This window comes from Tamandua tetradactyla, chromosome 20 (assembly GCF_023851605.1).
Source record: "Tamandua tetradactyla isolate mTamTet1 chromosome 20, mTamTet1.pri, whole genome shotgun sequence".
In the NCBI taxonomy this organism is placed as follows: Eukaryota; Metazoa; Chordata; class Mammalia; order Pilosa; family Myrmecophagidae; genus Tamandua; species Tamandua tetradactyla.
This window is the reverse complement of record NC_135346.1, coordinates 54,819,602-54,833,977: the sequence shown is the minus strand read 5'-3', so window position 1 is coordinate 54,833,977 and position 14,376 is coordinate 54,819,602.

The following is a 14,376-nucleotide window of genomic DNA, read 5'->3' as shown; positions in this document are numbered from 1 at the left end:
GGAGGGGAGGAGGCGGAGAAAGAAAAGGTAGGAGGGAGAGAAAGGAGGAAGGAAGGAGAGAAGAAGGGAAAGGAGAGGGAGGGGAGGAGAGAAGGAAGAAGAGAGGGAGGGAAGGAGAGGGCGAGGATAGGCCCTGCCTTTCTCGATTGCAGAGACCTGTCAAATGCAAAAAGGCTGGAGAAGCCGTGGCCTGCAAATGGTGCCAACAGCTCCCACCTCTCCAGTGCTAACCAAGCATGGCTCTAAGGGCTCTAGATACCAACATCTATTTAGTCTCTTAATCATCCCAACAACTCTGAGATGTAAGTACTATAATTGTTACCATTTTCATTTTGCAGATGGGGAAACTGAGGAACAGAGAGGTCAATGACTTGTCCACAGTCACACAGCCAGCACATGGCAGAGCTGGGATTCTAACTAGGCAGTCAACCTAGAGACAAGAGGTTATTTGGCTTGTTAAAGGTTGTGAGGAGGAGATAAATGCAGGATGTGAATCCAGGCCCCAGGCACACTGTGGCTGGTTTACACATCCAGCCTGGGTCACCCTGTCTAGAGATGGAGAGAAAGGGGCTCACCAGGAGCCCTCCAGGTCCGTTGGTTCCCAGACACCTTAGAAGATGCATCCCAACCCAGGATGGCTTCTGCACAAGAGCTCAACGGCCTGGGGCCCCAGGCAAGGGTTACAACTTCAGGCATGAGCAGCCTGAACGACGCCAGAGATGCCTTCAGCAGCCAGGGGGCACCTGTCAGGAAGGCTTTCTGCCAGACTTGTGATCAGATCTGGGAGGTGGCAGATATTCCAGAAGTGCCACTGGGGAAGAACTTAGCTGAGAGTTCTCGGGATGTTGCCCATCAGGGTCCCAGCCAGCTCCAGGAGTCTCTGCTTCTACATCGGGGGTTTCGTGATGATCCACTGTTGTCATTTGGTCTCTTAACCTGCTGAAATACAAACTGGTCATTAAGCCAAATCCAGGTAGCCTATAGAGAGAGAGTCTTTGCCCTCCTAATCCTATTACTTTTACATTTGTAATTTACCTTTTACTCTTAACATCTCTCATCACACTGGAGTGTTGCCCATTGCAACCTTAGAACCAAAAAATCGCTTTTCCTTAATCACCCGGTCAGCGCCTCATGGCTCAATAGATGCGAGATTGCAGCTAACCCCCCAGCAGCCCCCAGCAGCCCTCAGCACCCCCCAACCCATGGTCCAGCCCCTCACTCTGCTCTCACCCCCTCCAAGCTGACTGCTGGCCTTTGTATGACAAGCCCATTCCCCCTTCCCACGCCACATAGCCTTCTCTTCTGCAGCTATCAGGATGGGCAGCTAAGGGGGCTAAGAGAAGACTTGAAATCTCTTCACAGCAGGAGGAGGCTGGGGCAGGGCAGGGAGTAAGGTGCGGGGGAGAGGGGGTGAAGATTTATGGAGGCAGTGGGTGAAGATTTACGGAAATGAGCACAGTTCGTGAGTACTTGGGTCAAGTAAGTAAAACCCTGCTGGCCCATCAACAAACGAGAGCAACAGATGTGACCTCTCTCTCTCTCTAAGCCAACACGGCAAGCAAACTCACTGCCCTCCCCCTCTATGTGGGACATGACTCCCAGGGGTGAAACCCTCCTGGCAATGTGGGACAGAAATCCTAGAATGAGCTGAGACTCAGTATCACGGGATTGAGAAAACCTTCTCGGCAAAAAGGGGGAAGAGAGAAATAAGGCAAAATAAAGTGTCAATGGCTGAGAGATTCCAGAGTCAAGAGGTTATCCTGGAGGCTATTCTCATCCATTATATATATATATATATATATCATCTTTTTAGTTTATGGTGTATTGGAGGGGGCTAGAGAGAAGTACCTGAAAATGTAGAGCTGTGTTTCAGGAGCCATGTTTCTTGAAGATGACTGTATAATGATATAGCTTTTGCAATGTGACTGTGTGATTGTGAAAACTTTGTGTCTGATGCCCTTTTTATCTACAGTATAGACAGATGAGTAAAAAGTATGGATAAGAAATAAACAAATAATAGGGAGAACAAAGGTTAAAATTAATTGAGTAGATTGAAATACTAGTGGTCAATGAGAGGGAGGGGTAAGGAGTATGGCGTGTATAAATTTTTTTCTTTTTTCTTTTCTATTTCTTTTGCTGGAGAGATGCAAATATTCAAAAAAATGATCATGGTGATGAATACACAACTATGTGTTGATATTGTGAGCCACCGATTGTAACCATGTCAAGGATATTTGTATGTTTGCTGTTTACAATAAAAATATTTTTTTAAAAATGAGAGAAGACACTAACGGATCTTACTTAATGACTATTTTTCCATCCATACTGGCTCATTGTAACAAAGGTACCACACTAACCCCCCAAAAAATAAAGTTTATGAAATTTTTTGAAGTAAAAAAAAAAAAAAATCAGTGAGAAAACAGGACCAACTCAGCTGGGTTTAGTTACCAAACAGTCATTTTCCTCCGGCCTCCTCACCGGTCTCTCACGCTGCTTCGAGTGAAATCATGGCAAGTAGTAGTCCTTCTTAGAACGGGGAATGGCCCAAGATTCAGAAGTTTGTCCTAGGACAATTGCCGTTTTCTTCAGTGCATCCTCACCCGTGATATAAATCAGGTTCCCCGAGATGATTCTGGAGCCGTGGGCAAATGCTTTCTATTTAATTGCTTTGTATTTATTTTTACGATCACCTTCTATTGGTGGGAAGGGATACAGGCTATCATGTTGTAGCCATTAGATAAAACTCGCTGCTAAAATAAATTTTCTAAGTGGAAAAAAATGAGCCAAATTAAAGAAAAGCAGGTCTGTAATGGCATGGGTGGAACACAAAGGTATGGTAAAAACTACAAAGGGGTGATCGAACAACTGACGTTTGGGTGGTTCTGATATAAGTTGCATAAATACTGAGCCATCCCACAGACCCACCTGGGCCTTTTGCAAATTTAGAAGAGGTCAGCATCACAAGCCAATTGGTTGCAAATGGCAAATATTCACCCAGAGCCTTTGCTGAATCTAGGACTGGGAGACACTGAGGGAGTCACACGAAAGAGGAAGGTCCCCCCGTGACCCCTGAATTCAGGAAGCCTATGGTTTGCTTGTTGGAAAGAACAAGTCTACACTCACGGAAGGCTCCAGAGAACGGAGCGAAAAAAATATGCAAGGGACTGAAGCAGACACAGAGCAGTGACAGGGACAAGAAAAAGGAGCCCAGGATTAGACTAGCTGGGCTGACTCCGGGAATGGGTCATGAAGATCAGAGCAGAAGAGTCCAGAACATTCCAGAAATCTGACCTCACCACTGGGATCCCAAGAAGTGGCTTTGGGTCCTGGTGACCTTTCTATGGCAGCAGCCAGAGACTGTGCTTCTGATGGTGGGAAATGGCCTTGTGGATAAACACCGGGCGGGCCCTTCTCTGTGCCATACCATAGCCTTGACAGTCACCCACCGTGCAAAGGAGCTGGCTCTGTGGATTCAGGCCTGACCAAGTTTCACTCTCGTGCCAGGCTTCTGCCACGCTCTGCCTTCCGCGCATCGTCCTCCTTGCTGTTCTCTAGCTGAGGTGGTCGTCTTTCTCCCCATCCAAAAGCCGACCCAGGGATCCTAAGACCAGGAATAACTGCACAGGGACAGAGACAGGCCTTCAGAACTGCTGGATTTTCCCCCAGATCTTTCAATGCCCACCTGACTGTGAGGGCCGTTCCTAGGGAATGGGTACCCCCATCCTACCCCTCGGGGTCACTGGGTGGGCACCGAGCACCAAGTTCACATGGCATGGCCCCACCCCCTCGACTACCAGGGATTGGGGGAGGAATCTGAGCCAATCAGACCCCCCTCTGGAATTAGGAACTCCTAGGAATTTGGAATTTTACTCACTCTGGGCTGGTCTCCTGTAGAGTGGAGGTACAAAACTCCAGACTTACGGAAGGCCATTTTCTGCCATGTTGCCCAGAGACATGGAGAAAGCAGATCTGCAAAGTGAAGCAGAGACATAAGACCAAGCCAACCCACCATCTATACTCACCAGAACGAACTTTGCTCTCCCTTAGCCTTCAACCAGGCTATCCTAGCCACCTAGCAGGCCACCCCCTCCCTTCTCCAAGGTAACTCCTACAGGACTTAAAGCATCCCATTTAACAAGAAAATCCGTACTCTTTGCCCTGGACACTGGCCTTAAATTATTCATCTCCTGCCACTCCCCACATCACTCACTAAGCTCTGGCCTCACCAACTGTCTTTCAGTTTACTGGACAAGCCAAACATATTCCAACCTCAGGGCCTTTGCACTGCTTCTGCCCCAAAGTAGCCTGCCCCTGATGGTCACATGGCTGGCTTCTTTGTGCCATTCTGCAGAAACGACCCCTGCGGAGACAGGCCTTCCCCAACCACATTACTACCATAGGCCCTTAGCCACTCTTTGTGTTTTCTCATTATTTTATTTGCTGCATGAGACCAGCTACCTTGCCCATTTGATTCACCACTAAGTTCCCGCAAAGGCCAGCGCTTGGCACATCAAAGGCACTCATCAAAACATTTATTAAATAAATGACTGAGCCATGAGGGTCTGGCCTCCACTACTGAGGTGAGAGAACCAAGCTGGCACAGGTAAAGGGGGAAGGGGTGACCCCAGCAGAGGGCACCTCCTCAGTTTTAGCCCGTGGTCCAGCTCTTCCCAGGCAGCGAGCCAGATCAAGCAAGTCTTCCTAAGGAAACCCAAGTCAGTGCAGAACTTGGCAAACAGAGCCCAGGGCTGGTCAAAAGATGGTCACACTCTGGAATATGCATGACCAGATTTCATGCACCGCGCAAGTTTTGTCTTTGATGGTACTTAGGGAAACATTATTCAAGAACATGGCGAACACGTAAAAATAAATCTTTAAAAATACCGTTTGGAAGACACAGCCATAAAAGCAAAGGAGTTTCTCTTTCTACTGTCGCAGTCCATTAAGGCATTATTAAAAAGTCAAATGTGCTAAGTTCAAGCATACAGTGACCTGCAAATAAAAATGTCTCAAGTTGCTACCCACAGTTTCCTAACGAATGAAAACCACACCAATCTCTCCACGCAGACAGAGCTGCCCTAGCAGGGTGGGAGGGAGGGGGCAGCTAACTAACTTGCATACAGAGCTTGCTAACTCTGCTGTCTGCCTTCCAAGGATGTGACGGCTCCTCCTCAGGCCATGGGCAGTGCCCTGGGTCTGAAAAACCAGGGAAACCAGCAGCTTATTCAGTGTCTTCCAAGTGCCAAGCACTGAGCAAGACATTATGACACATTGTCTCATTTAATCCTACAACCACTCTATGCAGTTGGTATTATTATCCCTGTGCTTACGTCGAACAGACCAAAGCTCAGAGAGGTTAAGTAACCTGGCCAAAGTTACACAGCTAATCACTGTCAAGTCTGAGATTTGAAGCCCACATTGCCCAGATCAGAGGCTCCCACTGGCCCCACCCACCCAAAAACTGCCCCCCACCTCCACCCACCATGGACTACCTCTCCTTGCCTTCAAACATTTCTCTGCATGGCTGCCTACTCCATCTCTGCTGAGATGAATAGCATATGCCAAACTGAGAAGAGGAACAAAATGCCTCCGTCTTTTCTCTAATGCCCACTATATATATATATATGCTGAGCCCACCGTATATATGCTGAGCTCACTGGGAAATGGTGACAGCACACATGCTAACCACTGGATTTTTTCCTTCTGACCAGCCTCTCCTAACTTCTGTCATTCCCTGGGGATGCAGGGGGACCTTCTATTTTTTTGTTCAGTCTCATCAATTATTAGCCACCTTGCTTTAGTTTTGTGTGCCTAACTTATCTTGTTACCCATTTCTTTCTGTGGGTTGGCCAAAACACAAGAAGAATCTAAAAATATTTCTCAACTTTCTTTTAGATTATAATCTTACCTTCGTTTGTTTCTACTTCTTTCCTCTGAGGCCTTATTTGTACTTTTCTCTCCCCCTGGCTCTTGTCTTATTCTTCAGATTTTGGGTCTTAGAAAAAAATTGCCTATATATACACATATGTAAAGATAAAAATATACATATATATACACATTATATATATATAAGTACATGTGGATTGGCTTCCTCTATCACGCTAGCTAAGCTCACCTTGATTAGCAGCAAAAAGAAAGTGTTTTGCAACATGATCTGCAATCCTTTTTGTTAACTTGTATGGATGGAAGAGTCGGTTATAATTTCTTAGAACATGGTAAAATAAAAAGAATGGGAATTTGAATACCCAAATTTGAATCTGGATTTAGACCCTTCCAGTTGTGTGAACATTGGACAAGAATCTTTGAACTTGAGGTTCTCGCCTATAAAATGCAGAGGGCAGCTCTGCTCCCCGCCAAGGTTGCCAAGGTCTAAAGAGACAATGGACACAAATGCACTTTTAACCTATTAAACAATTGCAATGCCAAGCAATATGTGGACAAGGCCTTGACTAAAACAAAAAAGAAGTGGGAGGATGCCGGTTGAAATGCCCATTGGACGCCCCACTTGAGAGGTTCACTAGACTTTTACATTCACCAACTTCTTCCCTTCCTAGACTGGGGTTCCCCTCTTTAAGTCCCATCTTTGTTAATGGAACTAAGAGCCATTTCATCATTGGTAAGTAGGTGGTTAGATACCTACCTACATACATACATAGGTAGAGATGGATGGATGGATGAAAGGAAAGGAGAGAGGGAGGAAAGAAAGAAAGTGCACGTTAAATAATGGCTAGATAGATAGATGTAGTAAAATAGAGATAGATAAATAAATATATAGATGATGGACAGATGAGAGGGAGGGTAGGGGAGGCGAGGACGGAGAGGGAGAGAACGAATTAAAAATAGATAAACATAGATAGATATTTAATCTGCTGTGTTGCCAGGACCGTAGCTGGTGCTGGGGTTTGGGCAGTGAAATGGTGGACAATATCTTTGCTTTCAGGGAGCTTATAACTCATTTTAGGTGGGAGAAAGGAGAAGACAGGCAATGAATAATTAAAATAAATGAATATATAAACAAGATGATAGCTGAACAAGGCCTCTGATTTGTGGGAACGGACTGTCCTAAGGACCTAAAACAAAAGAGCTTGGCTCATCTGCAGTGTAGACAGAAGGTGCTGGAAGTGAATCGGCGAGGGAGGAGGTGGTTTCCATGAGGTCTGCTAAGCCAGCTAGGGGTCAGATGTTGCAGAGCCTTCAGATTGTGGTCAGGAGTGTAGCTTTTATTCTGAAGAAGCCACAAGAGGTTTCAAGCAACTGATGGTATGATTTGGTTTTAGTTAGTGTGGTTTTTGGTTGGTGTCTTTTTGCTTTTGTTTTAATCAATCTGGCGATGGTGTGGAGAATTTGGACCAGAGAGTGTTGGTGGGCATATATCATGCATCATCTCCCTTATTTTTCCTTAATCACCAAGCTTCAAGAAACCCCAAGAGGAAGGAGGAGACCAATTGTTTGACTTTGCAATAGTCCAAGACAGCTTGGCGGGTGGCAGTGGAAATGAAGAGAGGTGAATGGAATTGACACATACTGGCAACAGAAACAACAAGCATTAGTGATGGGTTTCATTAGAATTAGCAGAAGAAAGCGAAGGAAAGGAAAACAACAAAGACAACTCCTGTTTGTTTGGTTTTTTTGCTGGAGAAACTAGAGTATAATGATAGACTCTGAGATGGGGGTACAGGAGGAGAGGTGAGGCCAGGGGCAGTGATGGGTGGGTGGGTAAATGAAACGTAAACTTCAGTCATTCTTTTCCACTTGCCACTCACATGCAAAAGGTAGTTGGTTCTCTTAGTTTGTTCCGCCACCAAACTCTCAAAATCACACCATCCTTTCCACCTCCATATGCCTTCCAGGCTTCTCAGGGAGTCTTCTCCTTGAGGGGAATCTCTCTCAGATCCATCTCCTGCACCCACTCTCCCACCACATCCTCAGGACTTCCTGGAATGGGAGAATCACGCACTTTCATTTCTTCTCCAAGCCACTTTTGTTTGGGTTTTCTGGAAGGGACAGATGAAGTCAGACAAACCAGGTCCTCAGGGTCTAACCTCAGCCAATGCTTCAACCACGACTCCTCTCCCCACCCCAAACACCCTCCTTCCAGAACACACTGTCTTAGTTCTCCGAGGCTAGTATGACAAACACCACACACTGGGTTGGCTTAAACAACAGGAATTTATTGTCTCATGGTTTGAGAGGCTGGAAGGCTTGCTTCACCCCCGGGGTTGATAATGTTCTAGCTGGTTGGCGACCCTTGGGTTCCTTGACTTTCCCATCACATGGCAATGTCCTCTCCCTTCTTTTCTGAGTTTCTGCTGATTTCCATTTTGTGGCTCCTCCCCATGGCTTTCTGCCTGAATTTCTTCTGCTTATAAAGAACTCCAGCAATCCAGATTAAGACCCATGCTCTTAGAGAGGTGCCATACCTCAAGTAAAACAACATCTGTGGGTTCACACCCACATAAATCCAGCTCAAGATTAAGAACTGGTCTAATTTGGGACTCATAATTCAATCCACCACAAGTGCTAACCCACCCAGCTTTACCAACATGCCCTGCTCTCTGCTCCTCTGAGCTGATATGGGTTCATATGCCTGGAATGTTCTCTCTCCTCTTTTCCATCCTCTAAATGCCTCCTAAGCATCCTGCAAGATCCCATTTCCATTTTTAAAGGAGTGAATGTAAAAACTAAAAATGTTTAATCTTTGATGCCTTTTGTGAATGCCGCAGCCCTGCTCCTGGTTACCAGGGTAGTCTGTCCTCGTCTTTATGGTAATGCCTGCCTACAAAACTGTACAAATTATTACTTCCTCCCTCTAGATTGCTACAGGACATCCTAGATTGCCCCCTCTATAAGGGCAGAAACCATGCCTGTCTCTTCCTTGTTGTCCGGTGTGCAATATTAGATTTAGTATATAAACATGCACAAGAGTCTATTGAATGCACAAATCAATGAATGGAGGGTAGGTTAGGTTCCAAAATCTCCAAATAAAGTAAAAATCTTGAATGGTCAAAATCAATCTCAAAATCCCATAAAATACTCATTAAAATACATATTCGGGGGATGCCAGGGTAGCTCCATGGTAGGATTCTCACCTGCCGTGCAGGAGACCCGGTTTGATTCCCAGCCCATGCACCTCCCAAAAACAAACAAACAAACAACAAAACAAACAAAAATTCAACAAATTGTGCTGCAATAACGGGATGATCACATAAAAAAAAAAAGAAAAAAAAGAAATGTGACCCTGCCATACGGCATGAAAAAAAAAAACATATTCATTTTGTGTGAATGCAGCCCTATTCAGTAATTCTTATCCCCACTACGGTTTAAGAACTGAGTTACACGAAAGAAGAGAGCAAACTAAGGGGCTCCGTGAAGATGTCTCGCATTTGAACCACCGGCTTGAAAATAATCGTCACTCATTAATGACAAGCATGTGTGGGAAAGCTGGATGGGGACAGGGTTAAAAATGGAGGGACTTCCCCTTGCCTGAAAGGGTGTGATTCATTTTTATTTTAATATTTTGTCCCTATAACCTTAACATCCCAGGATACCTGTCATCATCATTTGCCACCAGAAAATGAAACTTGTTAATTTTTATGAGTCGTTATTTATAGAAGAATAAAAGGATGAGTAGATTAAAACATCATTAGAAAATTTCATAAGAAGTTAAACATAATAAATCCAAATTTTCATTCCATATTTTCCTGGTTCCAAAGGTATATGCATCCAAAATGGGCAGCATCCTTTGAAGGCAACTAACTAACTGCTCATCAATGATGATGCACAAACCTGAAATACGCCCATCGTGTTAATATTGATTCCAGATTCCAAGTATATCTCTAATCTCCAATACGTTCGATCTTATTACTTCTGGTTCTTCTTGCATTTGCACAACTAAATATTTGTGAAACCTTTGACAGTCCATAATTTTAAAGAGAACACCGTCCTCATTTTTGCTCCATAACTGCAAAGTATTTTCATTTTTTAATTTGTAAATGTCAATCAAAACAAGTTTAATGATTTTTTTCATTTCTATATCATCTATTTCTTTATGACTTCATCTCTTGTCCCCTTTAAACTGTAGCAAGTAAATTTTGGTAAATAAGCTTCACAAAAGGTAAAAGCTATTGCCCGCTTCACTCTCATTATTTTAGCAAAACAGGGTGGTTCAGGTTCTTATTGCAAAATTATTGCTTGATGAAGTAATTCCCGTTGAATGACTAATTGGATAAGAATACCATATTTTCATTTTGTCCTTAGAAATGTATTGTTCACTCACTGATTTCCGAATTTGAGTAAATTCATCTAGAATATTGTCATATAAGACTCATAGTCTGAAGCTTTGCTTTTATAACCATGTCACCATTGTCACTTGGTCTACAGCACTGCTAGGTATCTCTTTGCACTCATCCTCTGATTTGTTTAATAATTGTAAACCATTTTCCTTTGTCAATTTTCATCTCTCTGCTATTACGCGCAGAAAATGAAAATGTCTGTATTCTCAAGCATATCCAATAAAAATAAAAAATAAGACTACCAAGAGGCTGTATGTGTGTGAAGATATCTCAATAAAAATATTTTTAATTATAATAATAAGACTACAAAGATGGCATCCTCTGTCTTTTATACCTTCCTGCAAGATGATGTAATAGCTTGAGCAATGTAACAAGAAAACCAAAGGATGATGCAATAGCGATGATTTATTTCACTGTTGCTTCATTCTTATAGGTGATTCCATCATTCTTCTATTTTATTATTTTAGTCTTTTTAGCATAATTGGTCATAATTATGGGCAATGGTTAAATAAATCCTAGGAGGATAAAATAGAAAGTGCTCCAAGATATAAGAAAAATAAGATCACTAAGGTTTCAATGGTCTTATACAGTAACTTAAGGATAGAAACCGTTCTATTCTATTTTTTAAAACATAAATGTTCTCTTTGATCTTCAGAAGACTTCTCAGAAAGAACAAAAGTCATGTAATATCAACCTTTACAACTAGTTAGTAAAGAACCTCAAAAACTAAAACTGGGTCCGATGGGCCCCTGTTGGTATATTAAGAGTTAGATCTCTAATAGATTTGGTCGTTTTGTGAAGGCTCTATGTCTGGTTCACTGGAAACTGCCCCACAAAAGGACTCTTCCTTCACCTAGCTGAAATCCAAAAGTTCTGAAAAACCAGCCAGAGAAAGTTCTATCATATTGCTGCACCAGGGGCACTGACTGCTGGAGCACAACCTGGTTCGCTCTTCATGAAAACCAGGAAACTCCTTGCCTGGGTTTTTCCTCCTGAATTCTGTCTCAGCACACAATGAGAAAGCAAAAATTATGGTCCAAAGAAAACAGAGAGACGATTCTGGGAGATTATTCAGGTTTCAGAGCAAGGCACTAACAAAACTCGGACCACAATCAACACCCAATGTTTACTGCTTTATATTCTTTCCAGTAAATGGATTTATTGTTAGGGAGACAGTGTTCCTATTATCGTGTAGTTAAAAAAAATTGTTTTACTCTTTTGTGCTTCCATTCAATCCATGAATACGGTTTGATTATTGATCTATGACATAGAGGAAAGACCCAATTCATAAAAGTTCTCTGTTCCAAAACTTTGGGAGTTGGTTGTTTAGGGAACTCAGAATATATTTTCCTCCAAAATTAGTGTTATAAATGATGGTCCAGTTTCCAGGCCAGCTCATAAAAACCTAATTAACTCATAATGTTGTTGAAACACCGTACTTTTACGTTGGAAATTGGTAGATGACAATTTTGTTGTAGCACTAGCCAAGAAACCCAAATATTGAAGGCATATTCTCCTTTATCCTGAACTCTGGCAAACTACTGGTTTGATGAAATAAGATCAGAGAAAGACAACACTTTTTACAAAGAGAATTCTGTTTCCAAGAATTTTTGAGACCAATTAGCCGTAATTCTTTATTTTACCTGTGTAGTCTCACTTTGACTTTGGGAGTGGGGCGGTGATAAGAAGAGTTGTTCCACCAAGATAAGTGAAGGATGGGGGAGAAAGAAGAAAGCAAAAAAGCTTGTCTTGATGAGGAGATTCAAACGTGCCATTGACGTAACACTGCCTAAAGTGGCATTGATTGATTTGCTACGAAAAAGATAAGGAAATAGAGATGCCCCAGGTCCTAGGGTCAGACAGAGAGAGAAAAGCATTCACTGTTTGGACAGGGAGTTCCCACTCTGGCCATAAGGTGGTGCCATCAGCGCAGACAGGCAGCCCCAAGGGGGCAGAGCCTGTGGTGGGCGGAGCTCTTCCCGGTAAGCCATGTTCTCTGCTCAGGCTTAGGACCAGACAACGCTTTCATTGCCTCCTCACCCAAGAACCGTTCCCATCTTCTAAGGCCCCAGTTGCACACACCTGAGCAAGAACACTTGTCCTGCTGGGCACCGCAGCCTACATCAAGATTCCAACTCATTACTTCTCATTCTTCTCATTTTTATGCCCCCCCCACACACACACACACAATATCAGCACTGGATGCCTAATTCCAGAAGAGAATCTAGAGTAACAGCATCCAAAATACCATCAGGATGAGAGAGCAAGATTTTTCCATGGTAAGCACACATTCTCTCCAATGGCCTCAGCCTGGTCACCCGTGTCCAGATGCCCTCTTCCAGCTTCATCTTCCACTTTAACACCAAAATGGGCAACTCTCTTCCTGCTACATATCCCACCGTGTGTCCCTCCATGCACTTGCCCTTGCCAGTCCTTCCCTTATGGCACCCTTTCTCTTCTCCCTACCCGTTTTTGTCACTCTTCCCCCACCCACATCAATCGTTCAAAGGCTAAACCCAAATACCTGCTTCGAGAAACCTATTCATTAAATGTTTACTGCATTTAACTGGCAAGGGAAGTTTAGAGAGGAAATCACGGGCTCCAGGCATCCACCACAGCAGCCCCTGATGTTAGGAAGCAGGGCTGCCTCATCCTCTGCCTGGAAAACTTCAAAGGAGTGCTCAGCTTCAGGGCAATGGCTAATCTGTCCCTGCTCCTCCCAGAAGGCGACTGTATAAAATCTCAATTCCTATCTAGAGCGGGCTCGGGTCTGGAGGGACACCAAAGCTCCCAACCCAGTGTGCGGCCCGGTGTCAGTTCTCAATTCATGCTAACTTTATAATAATCCTTTCTATACCTGCTATCTCCTCCCCACCCCACCCCACCCCACCCCCACGGTCACAGTCTGCCAAGCCAGGCCTGAGTTACAGAGCTGAAGAAATCAGGATGGGGATCCAAGGGCACCCCGCTGAGCCCCCATCCTCCCTCCCCACCCCCACCCCAGGCCTGTGGCCTAGACCTAGTGCCCCATGCAAACTGCCTACTCATTCTGCAGCATTTTCACAGCCCTGGTGGAGTGACTGGGAAGGGCTTTCCCCCTGGATGTGCTGGCCCTGGCTAAGTGGTCTAGAAATAAAATTTTTTAGAACCTGGTACCTGTGCTTGCAACACCTCAAATTCCAGCCACAGAGTCTTCTTTTAGTTCTAATGGGGCAGTTGGCTCAGGTGGAGCCAAGAATGTCCTCTGAAATTCTGGAGCAAATAAGCCTCAAGATGAATTTTTAAATTACATTCTATTAAAAAACAGCAGTAATGTCCCATAGGTCCACTGAGGACAGTCCCAAGGCCTCAGGGTGGCAAAAGGCAGTGCCTAGCTGAAAGCAGTGGGGAGGCAGGAGCCCAGGGGACCCACTGGTCAGTTCCTCTACCTGCCTGGTGACCTCTCGTTGGCCAGCAGACGCAGTGTATCTGCATCTGGCAAAGGTGGGTGTGCTCCCTCCCCCTGCATCTCTCCTATTTTTACTGCTCAAAGGTGCCCAAATGCCTTTTTAATTCCAGAACTGCTAGATTTCTCCTCTACAAAAGAGGCTACATGAAAAGAAAGTCTACCCAGCTATACCTACAAGCAAGAGGGGGACCAAATGGCCTTTGGCCCCAGGAAACTCAGGGGCTTAAGTGAAAGGACAGGCTGCTGCAGCTTTCTTTCTTTCTCTCTTTTCTTTCTTTCTTTCTTTTTTTTTTTTTTTATTTCCTTAAGAATATACAGGAGGTGGTTTTTCATGAACTTATAAAGATAGCCAAGTTAACTCTGCAAACAAAGCGGGGTGGGAAATGCCGAACCACCTATTTTAATGTACTTGTACCCCCACCTTCCACAAAAGATCTGAGGCTGCGGGAAGTAATTGCTGCTGGAATCTCAGGCGTGAGTAGTCAGTTTCTCCCCGCCGCTGCAGACTCGGACCTTCAAAGTTACCATTTATTGGGGCTCTGAAAGTCGGGCGGGGAGGTGGGCGTTCGAACCTCAGGAAGAGCCCACTCCAAGGGCGCCTTCCACCCCTTCTTCTCCCTCCTCCCACCTCAGGGC